At 40.8% G+C, this 20,124-nt stretch overlaps 1 long non-coding RNA gene and 1 pseudogene across 3 annotated transcripts in view; one reads left to right on the top strand and one right to left on the bottom strand.

The window, feature by feature from the left end:
- LOC306669916 (protocadherin-10-like) overlaps window positions 1–9,885 on the bottom strand; it is a 59,885-nt pseudogene extending 50,000 nt beyond the window's left edge. The window contains exons 1-3 of the transcript XR_013766747.1: window positions 6,756–9,885; window positions 5,097–5,156; window positions 4,459–4,565 (exon numbers count right to left, since the gene is read on the bottom strand). The product of XR_013766747.1 is annotated as a protocadherin-10-like (transcript). The remainder of the gene's footprint in view (window positions 1–4,458; window positions 4,566–5,096; window positions 5,157–6,755) is intronic.
- A 544-nt stretch (window positions 9,886–10,429) lies between these two features.
- Window positions 10,430–16,955, top strand: LOC306669918. 2 transcript variants are annotated; one of them, XR_013766240.1, is made up of 4 exons: window positions 10,430–10,503; window positions 11,708–11,781; window positions 12,211–12,287; window positions 16,848–16,955. It is a non-coding gene; the product is annotated as an uncharacterized lncRNA (long non-coding RNA). The 2 variants fall into 2 exon arrangements; XR_013766241.1 differs by lacking the exon at window positions 10,430–10,503 and having other exon boundaries at window positions 11,549–11,781.
- The last annotated feature ends 3,169 nt before the right edge of the window (window positions 16,956–20,124 follow it).

Below are 20,124 nucleotides of genomic sequence, written 5' to 3'. Positions count from 1 at the left end.
TTTCATTCAAATGACCTAACTTTTGAGCTGGGGATTTGTAGAATAGGAAAAGTACAGGACAAACCTCATTTTTAAATTTTCTTAATATCCAAGAAATGTCTCAACATATTTTTTTACTTGCAATCTCTTTTTCCACTTATTTATTTTTTCCAGTCCTCAGAAATAATCTGTTCTGCAAGGCATGACAGCTGACGTGATAGACTGCCTGTTATGCAAAGATATATTTAGATAAATTTTTAAAGTACATATTTTTAAATTTGTCCCTTAAAGTCAGAGGAAGTGGATAATTTCAATGAGAACAAATTGTGATTTTAATAATATTAGAGTTGTATTCAACTGGTGCTGGCTTCTGGTGATAATAATAAAAAAAGTGCATGCATATTTCTTTATCATGTAACATGCCTTCATTAAGTATGATAAATCGGTTTTAAATAAACCAACTTTCATTTTTTTAGGAAGTTTCCAGTCTTCCCTCAACTGCCTAATAATGGGAAACTAAGAAATGCTAACTATAACTATAAACATTTCTCTAATTTTTAAGCAAATGTTTGGAAGCAGATATTCATGAACATAATTAACTCATGAAAAAATAAAGGTATATCAAAATGGTGTCCCTACTTATTTTGCAAAGTAGTTTTCTCTCAAACTTTTGTCTTTCATATTTTCCCAGTTAAAAATCCCTTCACATTATAAGTTGTAGTTCAGGGATTCAAAAGAAACCTGAATAAGTTTTTGAAAACAAGTGGTGTGAAATCATTTTATTTACAAAGCTAAAAATTAATTTGCCAATATTTAAATTCTTATTGGAGTAAGGAAAATGATGTTTGTACTTTATGATAAACCAATAATTCTCTTGCTGATATTGTAGTGGTATGTGGCTTAATATATTAATTTGAAAGTAATGACATTGAAGTCACTTTACTTTTTAGATTTACAGCCAAATTTTGACCATACATAATGTTGGATCTCATAATTGCTGGCTAAGAACTAAACATTAGTAGACAAACTTCTTTACAAATGAAGAAAAATTTATAAGAGATACTTGAGAATTTTTAGGCCAAGTATAACAAGTAACTCAATCACTCTTCAGAGTTCTCCTCTTCAGCATGTTTTCTTAAAAGAACGAATTCATAATTAATTCTAATGTTATTTATAGTATAGGTATTCAATAATTGAAGGAAAACTTTCTCAGTACTAAGAGATCCTAGATATAACTCCAGTTATATTTAAATGTTTAATATGTAACTAAAACTGTTATAAACCGAAAGGGAAAAATTATCTTTTATCTAATGATTTAATAAGAAGATTGAAAATATATATTTTTAAGTCTACCTTTTTAGTTCTTCAAGCTGTGATTAGTCAGTTTTTCCTCTTGTGATGGTTTATGCATGCATTTACCACATCTCCTTGGACTCCTGCCATACCTAACCAATACATCAATAGTGTACTGAAAAAAACGGAAAGCACCTTGACAAGGCTATAGAAAGAAAAGTGGCACAGAGCAGTGGTCAAGCCCAAGAATTTCACACATGGAGCCAGGTGCAGTGGAAAACTGAAAAAGCTTATGTGGTTCTCTGTGCAGCTGCCTTCGTGCTTAAAGCCCTTCTGTGCACAAGACTGGTGACTGCACATGGCTTAGAAAGGAGAGAAAGCAAGAAGGGAGGGAAGAGAAAGAACAGAAAAGAAAACTATTCATAAAGAATAAACAGAAGGCATACCCAAATAAATAAATATGAAGTAACACTAACACAGGAAAAGAAAAGTAAGAAAATAAAGGAAGAGGAAGTTTGAGCAAGTGAAGCTCTAAGCTAAAGAGTGTGGGTACTGTCGTTGGGATGAACTACAAACTGCAAGGAAGAATTCAGAATTTTTTTTATCTTTCCAAGATTATTTCCTTAATAATTAATTTCCCCTGATAATTTAATTTCCCCATTTAATATGCACTTAAGTGGGGTTTGTTTATAGTGTGATATTTTGGTTTTTTAAAATTTGCTTAACCTGAAACAGAAGGGTTATAAATGGTATTATGAATTTTGTGAACTTGGAAGATCATTATTACCTGGCTTTACCAACAAATAAAACAGATGTATTTGTGAAACGGGCTTAACTTTTTAAAAAACATTCAAGCTACTGACTGTGGGATGTATAATATACAACATCAGTATGGGCTGAAAAAAGTCATTAAATAAATGCATTTTAATTTTCTGCATTTAGGACTTAAAACTTTAAAAGAAAACACTTAAAATCATTCTACAATAAATTAGACATATAATTCTGGTTGTGATTCAACACACAAGGTACAACTTACTTAGTGCAAGTGCTTTATTACAACTAAAACGGCTTTTAGTGTGCCTAGTATGTTGTGGTTGCCCTGTAACTACTAATGAAATACATAAATGGATTGGTAATTCTGTAATTGATACTTTACATGCTCAAGAGCTTTGGGATCTGAGAACATTTACCATTTTGATAAAGAAAAGAAAAACTGACTTCTTCAAAATGTTTTTCAGTGAATACTTTACATTTTAATATTCCCCTAAATGCTTTGACATCTCAAATAATTTGAAAGAAACATTACCAAAATGGAAATACTGAGTGCCTTTGCAATAAAATAGCTAGTGGGAAGACATCAATAAGAATGTATTCCCATCTATCTTGCAAATTTAGCCCTTTCTGCAGATGTTTATTGTTTTCCCGTTCTTCTGGTTAGGTTATTATGGCTCATTATGTCTAAGGGACCTAAACTAATTGAAATGTTCATTGAGATTGGAGTGCTACGGAAAAAACCAAAGGGGGTGGGTGGGAAAGAAGAAAACTGCATCCAAAAAACATGTAGCAGATATTCATTTTTTTCTCTCAGACACCTTGTTTTAAAAGGCTTGCAGTTAAGTTGGAAACTGCAAAGAAAGACTAGAAATGGAACCATTCGGAAGGTATAGTTTTTTTTTAAAAGATGACAATAAATCATATACCATATATAGGGCAAAAATGAAAGGGACTTTGTACTTGCACATAAACTTCTGGCAAGATCTGATTTGTTGTCAGGTTCCCAGACACTAAATAGATGCTCTGTTCACTTAGCGTGACGGCCCGCAAGGGGCAGGGACCTCCGGGGATTCTTGGCAGTTCTCAAGTCTCATTAGGTCTGCATATTAATGACTTGGTAGGCAATATAAAGAGACCCTTGAGCAGCCTTTTCCCCCTTCATCCTGCCTGGGTTTCCCAAGGCTAAGGCAGCCTCAGACACAAGCACACATTGGCCAAGTCAGAGGCTTGTAGCAACCACTTGCTGCCAGGCCACCATGGGGTGTACACTGCCCTTTGACACACTGCCTCAGCCCTGTTCAGAGGTCGCCCAAGTGTGTTAAGGAATGGATGCTCTCGAGGACTAATGTCACCTTAAAAATAAGACCCCGTCACCTAGGCTAGTATTATTAACCAAAATCAAGATTGAAATCTCAAGCAAGCCGTGTGGACTCCAGAGATTGTCCAATGAAGAATATTTTTTAGATATTACAAAAATCGACTAGCCTTTCTATTTCCTTGTGTGCCAAATAAAACGCAAAATCAGGAGAAAAAAGTTTACACTTCAACAAGCACCCTTCAGAGGTGAAATCCAATGAAGTAACAGAAAACCAGAAATTTGTGAAATTTTCATTTTAAAAAACATTTTTCATTTATTTTGGGATTAGTAATTAGAACGAATATAAACCTTAAAGGTGTGAACTTATTTAGAGGAAAAACTGAAGCACAATACAGTGAACAAAAAATATTATATTGCACCTTCTCATCAGTAACTATCAGTCCACATATAAAGACACTCAGAGTCAACTCTTAACAGAACACAAACCCTGTGAAAAATACAAGAAAACCTAAGGTGCTTCAAGAACACACATTACACATGTTTAGTTGTGTCCTGAAGCTCAAAGACTCAAGATTGGAAACCCTATTTTCAACCCACCCATGAGTTACAGTCAGCTTTCCTTCTCTCAGGTCAATACTTTGGTGGATCACAAAGTGCATTACTAGGGAATTAAGAAATTTGTGGAAACTAGGACCCCAATCGTCCATTTATCTTCTGTGACCTTGTAGAGGTCAATCAATTTCATTTATTTTCAGAGACCTTACCCATAAATAAGTCTAATAATACCTAATTAACTGAAAGACTGGGGACCGGACCAGATGAAAGATCTATGGTTTTCTGTATGCAATATAATTCCACTAAAGAACATTACAAATGAAAGATGTTCCACAATGATTTCCTAATTTCACCTATCCAAGGCAATTTTACATTTTTATACTCCTCTTTGAGCACACAACAACATAAGATGACATCATCTTTCTGACAGAATCAAAACTGACAGAAAGTTACCTAGGACACCATCTTTTCTAGATTCATTTAAAAAAAAAAAAAAACTATCAAAGATAGCACTTAGATTGCCCTTTGATCACACTTACCAGCTGATTGACCGCGGTTGGTGGCATCATGATCACTATCTCCCTGTTCACTGTCTCCATGACCACTGTCCTTAGAGCTTACTATGTCAGCTTCTTGGAATGCAGAACTAGAAGTACAAAAATGCCAATATTAGAATAAAAAAGGTGAAGAAACAGAAAACATCTTCTGCCACCACATGGTCACAGATGTGTGCTGCAGACTCACAGACCTCTTAGTTGGCTTTATTTCTGCATAAAGCTAGTTTTCATAACCTAAGCCTGCCTCTTTGAAAATTGATCATGGCCAACTTAAATACTTAAGACGTGGTAAAGTTTAGCCATTTTCTATGATTGGACTAAAGTATATATTTACATCTCATTCATAAAACAGATGTAAATATACATCTAAATGTTATGAAAACTATCATAAGCCATGTAAGCCATGTACACTGACAAAAATATCTTATGATTGTATATAATGAAATATACTCCTATAAAAATGTGTAGTATAGGAAAAAGTATCGACATTTTTGTCCTGACTGAATTTAAAATACTTTGTATACTTTATACTTCAATATCAAATAATTATACCTACTTTCTACATTTTACTAGGTAGTAAATTGTCCACACACCATGCTAGGGCAAGAAAGGGTCCATACCTGTTAAACTCGGCGAGGTCTGTCAACTAGATAGCTGAGCTCTGCTCGCTGGTGTTTAGTCTAGGAAAAAAAAATAAATAAATCAAGAGCATTTGAATGCTAAGGGTTTAAACTTACCGTCTGCATTTGAGGTTAGAAACAACATCTAGTTTAAGAAATTGTGTATACTTTTATGAATTTCTAAGCTTCTCTAAGACCTCAGCCTAGTGATTGCTGCCTAAGTCCAGGGAGATAAACAGAGACGTTTGAGTCCAAATTTCTTCTGTCAGCTGTAAAGGTTTAAAAAAATATTGGCCAACTTTAGATGTGTGTCTTTTAAAGAGAGAATGGAATGTCCTCATAGCTAGGGCTCATGAACTATTTTGTCTCTAACAGAGTCAACCTAGTTATACTCTGGGTCTCTCCTTCAGTGCCTAAAATGGTGTTTGGGTGCATACTGGTTGACACGGAAAAAAACAGCACGCTCAATAAGCAAAAAGTTTGGATGTTTTATGGAATTATTTTGTTGTTATTTTCAAAATGTGCTTTAGATACAAATGAGCTGTACAAATATATTCATGAAAAGTCAATGATTAATATCTGACTCAAATAAATAAGTTAAGGGAGCTGCCAAGGAGGTCAAAATCCTGCCCACCCCCCTCAACCTTCTCCCCCTCAAAGGCCCCTCTTATTGTTCTTCCCAGCCTCCACACCCCACACAAACCTTTTCCGGTCCAAACTTGTACATAAACCAACTCCATTCTCCCCATCGCCCCACCATCCAACTTTGCCACTTCTCTAGCTCTTAAAAAGAAAGTCAGAATTGACAAGCCAAATCTTTGATGAAGAAAGCCAAAAGTAGTGATATATCAAAAACAGTGGCAAGAACATAATTATTAGCCCAAAAGTTATTTAAAAACAATTGTTGAAGCTTTCCTTTACTTTATTTACTCTTACAGGGGTTTGTGCCAAAGCAACTTCATTCAAATTCACACTGTGTGGGCGTTCAGCTTCAAGAGCTTCAAGAGCGTCTATAAATGCTGTCCAGAGCAGAACTGAAGGCTTTTTTTTTTTTTTTTTTTTTCCCTGCAACCCGAGTTCAGAGGATAAGGATCTGATAACTTGTTCACTAAAACATGCATTCGAGTTTAGACAACTGGGTAAAGTCAAACAATCTATAGCTTACTTGTACACGCGACTGAAAGCAGCGATAAACAGAGCAAAATAGAATCAACTTTATTAACGTCTGGGACAGATGCGAAGAGAAAAAGACCTTTGCCAGTGCTAGCAAGCCCCTCCCCCACATTTTCCTCTCCCTTCGCGCAGTTCCCCTAACATCCCCAGGTTTCCAAGAAGGGAAGGGGCCGACAGAGGGTTAAGATCTTAAGGAAACATGGGAAAGAGAGGGAGGGGAGTTTCAAGGTGGCAAAGCACCAAGAGGGAGGAATGAAAATAAATGTGGAGGGGTGGAGCGCAGAGAATTAGGAACAACGCGAAAGTTGGGTTACACACGAAGGGGGTGGGAGGAGGTAACCCCACATCCACGACTCCCACAACGATACAAATAAGCTAATATCCGAAAAATAAATACATAGTGCACCAGAGATACAGGGGCCCGGGCTAGAGGAGGCTTTCGGATGGAGGAGATGAGAGATGGTGGTCCTTTCGCTTCAGCCTTACCTCGTTGGACAAAATGCTTCCATTGGAGATGATGTCTGGTTGCTGGTCGGTGTAACCGGTGACGATGGCCCCACAAGGATTGTGCTCAGTGTCCGTACTCCGAGAAGGGCTGCAAGGCTTAAGGAACATCAGGTCGGTCTTAGCGGACTCTGGGGTCAGGCAGAACCTGGTAGCAGTAATTCTGGTTGTGGTGGTGGGAGCCAAAGGCTCCGGATTCCTCCACGGGGCACCTGGGCTGGGTTACTTGGAACATTGGAGCTCTGCACCAGCATTATGTCCGACTTGCTGAGTTTCTTCTTGCGTGCCCGGGCTTGGCGGCCACAGCAGGTGGAACCCCCGCCGCCGCAGCAGCAGCAGCAGAGGCAGCAGTCGCTGGCCAGACACGTGTAGAATGTTGAGCTTTTTCTCTTTTTGGCAACGTACAGCCAGCACGATCATGGCCAGCAGGAAAATGAAGGACACCGAACCCAGTGCGATGATGAGGATGAGGGTGAGGTCTAGCGACGTTTCTCCGCTGCCGGAGCGGCTGGGGCGCTGATGCTCCCCGGACCCGCCGCCTACGCCCCCGCCCCCGCCCTGGGGTTCCACCGCGCCATCCACGAGCTGAACCACCAGGGTGGCAGTGGAGGACAGGGGCGGCTGCCCGTGGTCGCGTACCTCGATCACCAGCTCATAAGGCCGCTGGGGGTCGCGCTTGGTTGGAACCCGGCGCGCTGTGCGTAGCTCCCCGGTGCGCCAGTCCATGCGGAAGAGGTTTCATTTCGTTGCCCCGCACGATGCTATAGGTGAGGCGGGGCGTTCTCGCCGTCGTCCGCGTCCACCGCCGCCACGCGAGTGAGCAGGTAAACCCGGCTCCGCCGAGCGGGGCAGCACCTCGCGGGCTGGAGTCCCGTTGCGCCCCGGTAGGGGCGCCACGATGGCAGGGGCGTTGTCGTTCTGATCCACTATGAGGATGTTGACGGTGGCGTTGCCCGCCAGCGCCTGGGGGCTGCCCGCGTCCCGGGCTTCTACCTGAAAGCTGAAGTCCTTAAGCTGCTCATAGTCGAAAGATCGCAGAGCATACAAGTAGCCATTCTCGGAGTTGATGGACACGTAGGTGAAGACGCTCATGCCCTGGATCTGACACTCGAGGATAGAGTAGGCTAGCTGGGCATTGGCCCCCTCGTCGCGGTCAGTGGCGCTCACCGCGTAGATGTAGGCGCCTGGCACGTTGTTTTCGGTCACATACACGTCGTAGACCGGCTGGCTGAAGCGCGGTGCGTTGTCGTTCACATCCGACACTTGGACCTGATGGACTTACTGGTGGAGAGCGCCGGCTCGCCCCGGTCCCGGGCCACCACCGTAAGGGTGTAGGAGTCTCCTGCCTCTCGGTCCAGGGGGCCTCGGTCACGATGGTATAGTAATTTTTGAAGGAAGACTTGAGGCGGAAGGGCACGTCCCCCAGCAGCTCGCACTGCACCTGCCCATTCTCCTCGGAGTCGCGGTCGGTCACGCTGAACAGAGCTACCACTGTGCCTGGCGCCGCGCCCTCGCTCACCGCCTCCTTCACGGTGCTGAAGCTGATCTCCGGCGCGTTGTCGTTAGCATCCAGCACTCGCACCAGCACCTTGCAGTGCGCAGGCACCGCGTTGGGGCCCAGGTCCTTGGCTTGTACATATACCTGGTACACGGGGCTCTCTTCATAGTCCAGTTCACCGCTCACCTCTAGCCGGCCGGTGCGCGGCGAGAGTCCGAAGAGCTCCCGAGCCCTGGAGAAATGTGGCTGCTGAAGGAGTACACGACCTCACCGTTCTGGCCCTCGTCGGGGTCCGTGGCATTGAGCTGGATCACTAGCGTGCCGGGGGCGAGTTCTCTGGTAGGGACACAGTGTAGACGGGTTGGTCGAAAGCGGGCACATTGTCGTTGGAATCTAGCACTCGGATGGTGAGTAGGGCCGTGCCGGTGCGCTGCTGCTGGGGGGGCAGGCCTGCTCCCCCGGCGCCTCCCCCTCCTTCTCCTCCTCCCCCTCCTCCTCCCCCGTCCACAGCGGTCAGCACGTAGCGGTGCACCGCTTGCTGCTCTCGGTCCAGTGGCTTCTCTAGCACCAGCTCAGCGAATCTGTTGCCATCTCCCTGAGTCTGCACGTCCAGGGAGAAGTAGCTGTTGGGGGTGATCTCGTAGTCGCGCAAGGAGTTGGTGCCCACGTCTGGGTCGAATGCGCTCTCCAAAGGGAAGCGGGTGCCCGGCGTGGCGCTCTCAGAGATTTCCACAGTCAGGTCTGGCTCCGGGAAAGAGGGAGGATTGTCATTTATGTCCAGCACCTCAATCTCCACCCGGAACAGCTCCAGGGGGTTCTCCAGGAAGACCTCCAGGTGCAGGACGCAGGAGGGACTCTGCTTGCAGATTTGCTCGCGGTCGATCTTCTCATTCACGTACAGCACCCCAGTCTCCAGGTTGAGGTCTAAGTAAGGGGTCCGTGAGTTGGCCACCGTCTGAAACCCGCGAGCTGAAAGTTTTGTAATGTCCAAGCCCAGATCTTCAGCGATATTCCCCACGAAAGTGCCATGTTCCTGCTCCTCCTGTACGGTGTAGTGAAGCTGGGAAAAGACTCCTTCCACCATCCAGAGCAAGGCAAAGAATAATAGCACAATCATCTCCAAAAGGAAAGGAAGCAGCTTCCCAGTAGCTAGTCAGCCACCCAATCACCTCCCCCACCACCACGAAAAAAAAAAAATCTCAAAAAGAAAATACAAATAAAAGTGTGTTACGTGGGGGGTTCCTGTGGCTTTCGGTTTTTAAAAATCTTGTTCTTTTTGCTTCATTTTAAAGCTTCCCCCAATCCAGTCTAATTTTTCAATCTTAGCGCAGGAAGGGTGACAGACGTCCCCTTTCCTCATCTGTAATCTTCCTACTAACCAATTAATAAATAATGATAATACAATAGTCAGCGTCCTTTATTCCGACAGTCTTGGCGCAACGCGGCGCTGGCAAATCCCAAGGAGGAAATTTCGATATTTCAAGACTGTCCTCGGTTTGTCTTCTTGCTGATGGGAGGAGAATGAGGAGGAGGAAAAAGAGGAGGAGGAGGAAGATGAAGAGGAAGAGGAGAAGGAAAGAGATGCTGCTGGCACCGCTAAACATGCCTCTTAATATCAACGACTGGCTAATGCAGGAGAGCTTAAAAACAGCGAGAAAATTTTGTGCCGGAAAAACACAGAACGGCTCTGCAGCATAAAACTTTCATTTCTTCATTTCTCCGGCTGGATGTTCTTCTTGACATTTTTTTTCCCCCTCTTTCGCTCTATTTGTATTTTCTGGCTTTCACAGTCTTCTCTCCCTCTGTCCTCATCTCCACCGTCACTTGCCTCTCCGTAAATATAATGAGCAGTTTTCTTTTCTGCTGTTTCCTTCCCAAGGCTCTTTGCCTCTAACCTGTCTCTTTTCTTTCAGTCCTTCCTTCCTCCAGCTTCAGCCTCAAAGCCTGTGATCTCGGCTGGCAGTTTCTGAGCTCCGAGCGCTCGGCTTCTCTGTTTTTGCGCAGCGCCCTCATTCTGCCAACCAATGGTCGAGGAGTACCACCCACTGAGCAAGTGCTTATTGGTCAAACCGGCCGTCAAATAGGCACGTCACTCGGCAGCCAGTCCGGGCGGGACACAACCCGCGCCCGGGCTGCTCGGTTGAGTGTGAGTGTGAGCGAGAACAGCCCGGCAGGTCCCGAGGCGCTGGCTGGGGACTCTGCCGCGGAAAGTTCCCCAGTCCCCAGGCGCAGGTAATGGGAAGGGAGTAGAGAGGTTCCCCTGTTTGCATCAGCAAATGCGAAAACATAATAGCAACAGCTGCGGTGTTATCTCCGAGGAGCGGGATTTCCAATGATGCTAACATTCTTTTTCCTTTAAGGTATTTTCCCTGTTACTACTGATCATGGAAAAAATCACCGAGAAGGAAAAAGTTGCACAAGGGCCACTAATTTTCAGGGGTTGCCCAATTAAGGGACTGTAGCAGAGACTGGCAGGACGTTTAAAGAGTGAATATTATGTAGCATGTGTCGATCTAAACCTGAGGGTCTGAAGCGATCCTGTGGAAAGGAACGAAAGGTTGGAATGGGGTACGGAGGTGGGTCCTAAAAAGCGGAGGGATTTTGGAATGACAGCTTCTATAGACGTGCTTCCGCGTTAGACGTGCTTCTTGCCTCCCTAAATGCATATCCACAAAATTTTTACCAAATAGATTAATTTATTTGGGGGCATGGATTTGAGCCGAAAGTGCATTGATTAAAGACTGAAGGGTTTCATTTGAGCTACTGACTACGAGTCCGCCATCCAAACGCCTGGCTCCTGGGCAAGGTTCAGAGCACCACCCGGCGCTGCAAGGTTCTTACGATATCCCTGCGCCTGCTCTGGCCAAGTGCCACGCAGAGACCGGGAGCGCGGGCTATTTTCTGCCCTATTTTTTTTTTCCCCTCTTTTGACATTGGAGATCTCTCCCCGCCCCATGCTGGACCGGGTACCAATTTTTGCCCTGCCTGGGATCAGCTCTCCGGTGTGATCGCGGGGCTGCTGCGTAGGCGGGCAGGGCGGTGAGCTGGTGCGGTACACACGCGGGGCCTCGAGTGTGCACCGCTGCGGGTATCTGCAAACACGTTTGCACGTCACGGTGCTCGCCTTCATCCTCCCTGGCCCTGTGCTCGGTTCTATGTAAGCCCCAGCCCATCCTCCCCTGAGTTCCGAAGGAGTCGCTTGACCAGCTCTGAGTGCCCACTCCCGAGGCTCGGGGCAACGCGGCGCATCCGCACACCCAGTTCTTGTGAAGTTAAAATACAGCGCGAACTCTTCAATGCTGGAGAGTGGATTGAATGCCAATTCTCCAAGGAAAGATATACAAATATATTTTATATTCATTAACGGGTTGCTCACAGGGAATGGGTTGTTTATTCACCAAAGCAGCCCCTGTTCAGTTTCCTTCTCCTGCCACAGGATGGGAAGATTCCCTAGCGGCTTTCTGCTAATGAATGACCCAAGAGTAACACCACCACAATCTGCGGGAAATGGTGAGTCGTTTCCGACCCCGAGGTATGTTGCCATTTTCTCCAGGCAGGGAGTTAAAGAGCGGGAGTGTCCACGGGCGTGCTTGTAGAGGCATCCTCCCGAGTCCCGCGAGTTCCTGCTGCCGCCCCGCTCCCCTCCCCCCTCCAGTTGGCTCTTTCAGGGAGATGGGTCCTGCTTTTGAACGGTTAGAAGGAAAGGATGCCAGCAAAAATGGCTAATTCTTTTCCAGCTGCAGTAAATTGACGACTGGCCAAAGCCAAGCGAAAACCGCTGCAGTTAAAATGATTTTAGCATCACGTCTGCGGCCGGAATGGAGCGGCACTGTATAAAAGGACCTGTGGATCAATGAAAAGGAAATTATAGTGTATCTGAATATTAATACGGTATTCTATCTCTACTTATCACCCCTTCCCCCTTTTCTGTTTCTTCAGATCTGCAGGGTTGAAATGAAATGTTTTGAGCTCTTCAAGCTGACTCATCAGAATCCAGGAGCCTAGTAAAAATGATGGTAATTTTCTAATGTGTTCATTTGTACGTATGGAAACACATGTGTGTGCGCGCGCGCGTGTGCGCGCGTGTTTACGTGTGAGAGGCATGCGGCTGAATGACAATGCAGATCCAGAATTGGGGAGATAGGTTTTCTGCTTCCGAAATGTATTTGAAGTTTAAGCAGACTTAGGCGTTTGCTGAAAGCCAGAGAGGTTCCAGAGGTGGAGCTGAGAACGTGGAGAGATGGCCAGATTTCCCTGTAAATAATCACTACATCCACTGTAACACTTGAGCTGCATTTTTTTTTTTTTTTTTTTTTTTGGTAGCAGATGTGTTTGAATGGGAACTCTCTCCGCAAACGTGGGTTACAAGCGCCTCCTAGCGGCAAAAGCGGCGTAGGGCAAGCCAGATAATTCTGCTTTGGAGCCCTGGTTCTGCAGGGCTCGCCTGTTGGGGGCTCTACCGAATTTCTTGGGTCAACAAGGCCGGTGTCCGCGCTAGCGACGCCAGGCCTGGGTCCTCCAGAGATCTATCCTCCATGACTTCTAGTCTCCGCGGCGCCGACCCGGGACCAGAGGGGTGACGATGGGGTGTTCTGGGCAGAATAGAACCGCGCCCGGCCCTCCGCCCTTCGCGAGGCGACTCCTTCCAAGGACAATTGCAAGATCATTTTGTTTGGAGCCAACATTTGGACTTTGGCATTAATAGCTTTCTGCCTCTTTACCCTGGAACCATTAAAATAACTCCACCCAAGAAACAAAGCAACACTTTAAAATTGCCTTCTTAAAATGCCTTTTAAACTGACAGGTTTACTTTCTAGCTTGCTGTGGCAATTAGGCAGATCCCCCCACTCCCTTTTGCTTTTTCACTCTCTCTTCCGTGGACCCCAGAATTTAGCGAGGTCATGATTACACGTGCAGCAGCCTAGGTGACGAGGTTGACGATCTCTGAGCTGAAGAGTGTCAGGTATATTCTGCGTTCTTGGGCTCCCCATAACTGGAGTGGGAAGGGAAAAGCAAATTTAGTGTACATAATCCACCCTCAGTCCCTCTCCAAGCCCCAGGAGCGCCAGCTGTCTGAGCTAGGAGGAACTGCATCCCTGAACAGAGGGGAAGGTTTTATCATTGGAGGGAGATTATAAACTTCTGGGTTCATAAGTCTTGGTTTATATGTGATAGCGATAACGCACATTTGTCTTTTCATTGCGCTCTAAGTGCAACAGAAATAATTGGGTCGCTAAGAATCCTTGAAGTGCGTTTTACAAACTTTGAAACAGGTTTCAAAGCGGTTGTTTTCTTCCCTAGCCTTTGCTGGAAAGGGCTGGAGAGAAACCAGTTTGTTAACCCGCCTTTGGATAAATGAGTGTTTGCGTTGACTTAAGTTAATGCAAAAGCAATTTGTTTCTAAATCCTCTTATTATCGCAATGTGCTAGGAGATTTGAGAGAAAATATCTTAAAAAAAAAAAAGAATTAAAAGAAATAATGATTTATCAGTAAGTAGTGTTTCAGATGCCAGACTGGACCAGGATTGAGCAAGGTGGTTTCTGTCACTTGTCATTTCCAGTAAGCACAGCCCAAAGTTCAAGGCAAAGGACCCAGACTGCTTGCATGTTTTGTGGTAACCATGAAATCTGTTTCTTTGTGGTAATCTGACCTAACTTAAGAAGTAGGAAAGCCAGGCTTTGGAACTAGTGCCATGGACACTTTTATTTTTTGTTTATCTTTAGTAAACAGTGAATACTGACTGGAAATTCTGCAAAAGATTTATAGCTTATGCTATTGTAAGTACTCAAGTATTTCTAGTTACTGTGGTGTAATGTTTTGAACTGAACAGAGAATAAACCAGTCCTTGTTCTTGGAACTGAGAATACTAGATATTCCACTAAGCACCATTATCTTGATACTCAGAGTAGAAATATGCCTCTTCATTTTGTTTAACCTGGCTGATATTGGTGTGGCTTCACATTTCAGTGTCTTTTTAGTTATCAGACAGGGCCAGCATTTTGTTAAACTCTAAACAGTGAATTAAAAGCACTGAATGAGCTGAAGCAGCCCTCTAATGCAAAATGACAAATTGCACTTAAGCAATACATGAACAAGAAAATGATTTATGGATTTTTACAATAGCCCAAGCAAATGAAAGCAACATGAATTATACATCCTAATGCTCAGGATATCATTTTCTAATAATACTGTTTCAGGGCAGATACTATATTCTCCTCCTTTCTATAAAAGAAATTGATCAATAAGAGAATATTTTAAAATAAGGCAATGGCTTTTGATACTGATTAAAAAAAATATATATATAGTTTGATACATATTGTTTAATACTGATTTGAATGTATGTATATACATACATATATTTATGTATGTATGTGTATATACATATATATATGTGTGTGTATGTATGTATGTGTATATACATATATATCTTTCTCCCTGGGATTTGGGAGTGGGTGTATAATGAAAATGGAACATACATTCTTCTTGCCCACTGCTTTACATATTATGTCTTTTGGTAGCAAATAGATTTTTTAAAACTTCTGCTGTCCCACATCATCTTTCAGAATGCAAATAAATAGATCTGATTCAGTATGACAATCTTTATTGCCTCATGACCTCTTTTTCTGAAAATCATAATGCATTATCTCATCTTACCCTTTTCTTCCATTGCTTTGGAAATTGAGAAATCTTATTTCACCAAAATGTCTCTAACCTCTTCATATTTGTTTTACCCTATCTTTTTTTAGAATATTGTTTTATTTTTAGTATATTAGAGACACATTTGGGTTAATAAAAAGTCAATGCACCTAAGTGTTTTTTTTTTCTTTTTGTCTTAGTAGACAAAATAGATCCTACAGGCTTTCATAAGTTACAGAGAAAAAAAATCAATCAGAAAAAACGTTGATATGATATCTATGTTTTGAATTGGAAAAATACAAAAATCTAGTTACCTCTGAATTATGAAGAGCTTTTCATTTAACCATCTGTGGCTTCTAGAGTGGGTGTATTTTTTGGAGGCATGTGCAATTTTAAGTGGGTAGTGCCTTTTCTGTGTTGCTTACTCAACAATGGGAAACTGCTAATCACCCAGAGCCCTCTAGAGTCACATTATTGGGCTTCATCTTAATCACTCATTTTTATTAAAAAAAGTAAGAAACAACATACTGAATACTAGTTTTTGCTTTTGACAGCATTAATAACCACTCTTACTGAAAGATTGCTGAAATCAATGATGTGATTAGGATTGTAAATAAGAACTACAAGACAGACATTTAAAAACCAGCTGCTTCACTAACAGGGAGATGTGTGGGTTTACTGATGGGCCCCTAGGCAGAAAACAAAGCTTCAAACATTGAGATAGATATAGAACAATTTCAAAAATTAATTGCAAGTTCTGATTAAGTTCTTATGAGTAAGAGAGAAGTTATCCTGGAAAAGCTCTTATTCTTTTCCTTCCCCAGTGGTTTTACTTATTTGACAGTGATACCAAGCTAGCATAGTACTTCTCTCTCTCTGGAAGTGCAAATTGTTTTCTTAAGAGACATCCTTGATTTTATAAATACAGAATGAAATTACCCAAATTGTGATTGAGGTTTAAGCCACACAGCTGTATTCTAAAGAGTTTTAAAATACTACTGGAGAGGGCACTATAGAAAGAATATTGAACACATGCTGAAAATTTTATTAGTAATTAGAATTACAGTAGTAAGTCAGAACAAATAATAAAACAGATACTTTGATTAAAAATTACTTTCGGTTTTACTTCCTGGTTAGTATAATGCTTTGCATAAAAAACTAGATTTCCATGATGTCTTATTTAAATGGACTTGCAGTACCATATTCTATAATGCTTTATTTTATTGAAAGATTTCATATTTTTTAGGTGAAAGTAACTAATGACTTTCATCAGCTATTGAGTGCCAAGAATTATTTTTTGTGTTATAATATTTCCCTCTCTCTGTAGGTATTATTACCCCAACGTTGTAGATAACACCAGAAAGCATGTTTAGAATTCAAGTTCACATCAGGTCTTCTGCTGCTGGTGTCCTAGCACATTTTACTGTTCCATATTTCTGCGGTCTAGTCCAGTTGAAAATAAGGCAAAAAATGGGCTAGTTTAGACATAAGTTTCATCCAAATTTTGTACTGACAGGAATGCTTATTTTATCCCAGTCATAACAAGCATGGAGTTGAATCATGAAGAATTCATAAAAACATTTGAAGTGACCTTCATGGTGGCACAAGCCTGTAATCCCAGTAGCTGGGGAGGCCAATGTAGGATTGCAAGTTCATGGCCAGTCTCAGCAATTTATGGAAACCGTGTCTCAAAATAAAAAATAGAAAGGACTGGTGACGTGGCTCAATGGTTAAGTGCCCCTGAGTTCAATCTTGGTACTAAAAAACCAAAACAAACAAAAAAGAAAAATGTTTGAGGTCTTTTTTCTTTCTTCTTTCTTCTTTTTTTTTTTTTTTTTTTTAGATGTGTTTTGTTTTGTTTTCAATCAGGGAACCAAAGATTGAATATATTTTCCTGCAAGAGAGTGAGATTATAAACAGCCATCTCTTTCTCATGCAGAAGTGCCTGACATGGGAATCATAGATTTTAATGAAGGAACATGGAAATTAATAAAACATATATGTCTAAGCAGCAGAGCCTCTGCTTCATTCCTGAAAATCACCACATTGGATCCGTCTTTGCAGAACGTTTGCCTGCTCTCCTTGTTCATCAGAGGTTATAAAAGTAAGGTATAAACGGGAAGTGGATTCACTTTGAACAATGAAAATAATGTTTATTATGTATGCATTTCTCAAGTTTTTTTTTAAAGGGGAAATATGTTTTGTTAGGTGAAATCCAACTATCACTTTATACTAATTTATTCATCAATGTTGCTTTGAAAAATTGTTTTAATTAATTAAATTTACTTAAATTTTTTTTTTTAAATTAAATCATTAGATTTATTTGTACCAAAGGAAAAATTTGAAACAACTTAGAAGTAATTTTAAATTTGGAGAGAAATAATCAAAAGAAAATAATCATGATATCATTTTTACTTACTGTAAGTAAAATTGTTTTAATATTTTGGTAGTAAGAACTGAAAAAAAAATCTTATTTTTTTCTAGCTGTATATGCAGTAATCCAAGTTATGTAATGAGGGCTTTGTGGGTAAATTATAACATCTTTCTCATTTCTGATGACCCTCAACTGTGGCAGAAGATGACATGGTAAATTATAAAGATCATAAACTTTAGAATTTAAATTGAATTGGGCTGAATTCCTTGCTTTTCCAGATATTTGAACTTGGCCAAATTATTTAACTTCTTTGAAACCCGTTAAAAAGTGACAGACACTCTAAACATCTGTTAAAATATGATGTATATTTACCTCATTGAATCATTGTGAGGCTTAAACTACAATGATAAATATGTAAAATGATAGATGTAAAATTTTTAGCCCATAGTGAATGTTAACTCCTAGTACATTTAAGATGTTTTGAATGGGGTAGACTTAATCAATTGACATTGATTTTCATGGTTTTGTTCCTTTATGCAATACACATTATTTACTAAACTGGAATAAAAATAATTTTACATTGTTGCTATTATAATTTATAATACAAATTTTAATACTATATGCATATGTTAAATGAAGAAGACTAATTATGCACAAGCTTAAAACCATAAAAATCCAATTATAAATTTTCTTTTTCTTCTTTTTTTTTTTTTTGTAGTGGTGGGATCAAACCCAGGACCTTGTGCACGCAAGGCAAGCACTCTACCAACTGAGCTATCTCCCAAGTCCCAAATTATGAGGTTTTTCCAAAGTCATGTTTTAACACTTCTATTTGCTTCCTTCCCAAAATTTTAAATTCTAAGTTCAAATTTATATGATAAAATGATAGGCAGATATAGCTTAAAAATCATTTTGATAGGAAGACAGTTCTTGAATTTTAAAACACCATTTTCTTATTTCTAGGTTTCTCAAAATTTTGGGAACAATGGACTTGTGATGATCATTTATTTTCTTCTAACTTTTTAACATAGTATCTTAACATATGATACTCCATTCAGGCCAGTTCTCAATATTAAAGGCAAATTGGTGAAAAGTCCACATTTATAATAGCATGAGTTCATCAGAATGTCCAGAATGAGCACTAAGTCTCAATAGTTTTTGACTCTGTCTTCAACCTCCTTCTTGCTAATTCTGCCTAGTACTGCTTTTATTTGCATTTTATTTCTTTTTTAAAAAAAATTTTTAGTTGTAGATACACACAATGCCTTTATTTTATCCATTTATTTTATGTGGGGCTAAGGATTGAACCCAGTACCTCACATGTGCTAGGCAAGCGCTCTACCAGCAAACTAAAACCCCAGCTCTTTATTTGCATTTTCTGTAGTAACTTTTTACAACTTGAGAATCCAAAACTTCTGGAAACATGCACTGGTGCTGATACGATGGGAACCCGGCCACAGGAATACTGAAAGAATGGGAGAAAAAATGTAAAAACATGAATGTGTTTCTCAGCAATTTCATAACAATTGTATAGGAAATGTGAATATATGCAAAGGTTTCATAGCTTCATTAACAACATCAAGAAATAGTTTAACATACATAATGACTATAAATAATAAATACTTGGAAAGTCAAGATAAGGCTGGAATGAGGTAAATTATGCAACAATTTCTAGAGAAGAGAAATTTTTATTACAATTTTAAGGACAGAAGTGGCACACATTGGTGAGAAGAAATTATCTGAAGCAGGTTAGAGAGATCTGCACCATAAAGAAGTAAACCTGGGGATGAAAACAAGGTTTTGGTAAAGATCATAAAGATGGCAAATAATTTCACTTAAGACCGGTGTGCTGCTTTTGACCCATTCTTAAATCTATAATTTCAGCCAGTCTCCATTTTTCTTTTGATTATCCCCAACTCCTAAGCTTAATTCAACTCACGTAAGGTCAGAGGAGATGGGTGAGACCCTCATTCAGCATTTGTATATGAAAAATGGTTTTGGTATGTCTTGGGCTAATAGCCAATGTTCAGTCTTGGAATTCTGACAAAACCTAATGTTGCTTGTTCTTCAGCGTATTTGAGAAAGTTGGCTGTTGTTAATTTAATAGTAAAGGGCTGATTGCCGAGTTTCTAAAAAGTTTTTTTTTTTTTTAATCTTATCTAATCAGACTACTTTCCCAAATAAATATTTAGCAGTAACACATTTACATTCTGCTGGACAGGACAAGAGCTAGAAGTACTGGTTAAACCCAAGGAATCTAACTAGCATTCAGGGGAGTGGCTGCATTTTTGATGGATTTGTAGGCCCTGTATCTAGTACTTAATAAAGATGTGCTAAGTGAGTGAATACTGGACTCTTTAACTTTTGGATATTGTTAATTGTAACAGATATTTCTTGTATAAAAATAACTAGTATATACTAGATATTTCTAGTACAAAAACTCAATTTCAAAAACTATTTAATGATGTATACTCAGTATGTCCATGAAAGCTTACATAAACTGGAAAATTTCACTGTACTTTACTAATCCTGTGTTTAAATCACTTGATGCATCTCTCCAAACTTCCACTAGTCAACAGCAATGTATCATTTTATGATTTTCTTTTGTTTTCTAATTTTTTTTGTACTTCATATACACTATGTTGAATGTTTAAATATGAACGAGCAGGTACATTAGCCACTATTCTGATTGCTTTATCTTCTTGTAAGATCATGATAACATGCTAATAATGAATCCCCTGAGATTAGAATGTCAGCTGTTTTAGAGTAAATGTGGCTGAAACCACAGGGCATTTGATGCCTTAGGTGGAATCAGGAAATATCATGATTTTGAAATATGTTG

The sequence above is a fragment of the Sciurus vulgaris genome (genome assembly GCF_902686455.1).
Source record: "Sciurus vulgaris genome assembly, chromosome: 9".
Classification (NCBI taxonomy): domain Eukaryota; kingdom Metazoa; phylum Chordata; class Mammalia; order Rodentia; family Sciuridae; genus Sciurus; species Sciurus vulgaris.
The sequence above is the reverse complement of the archived record's forward strand: the minus strand, read 5'-3'. Positions and strand labels throughout refer to the sequence as shown.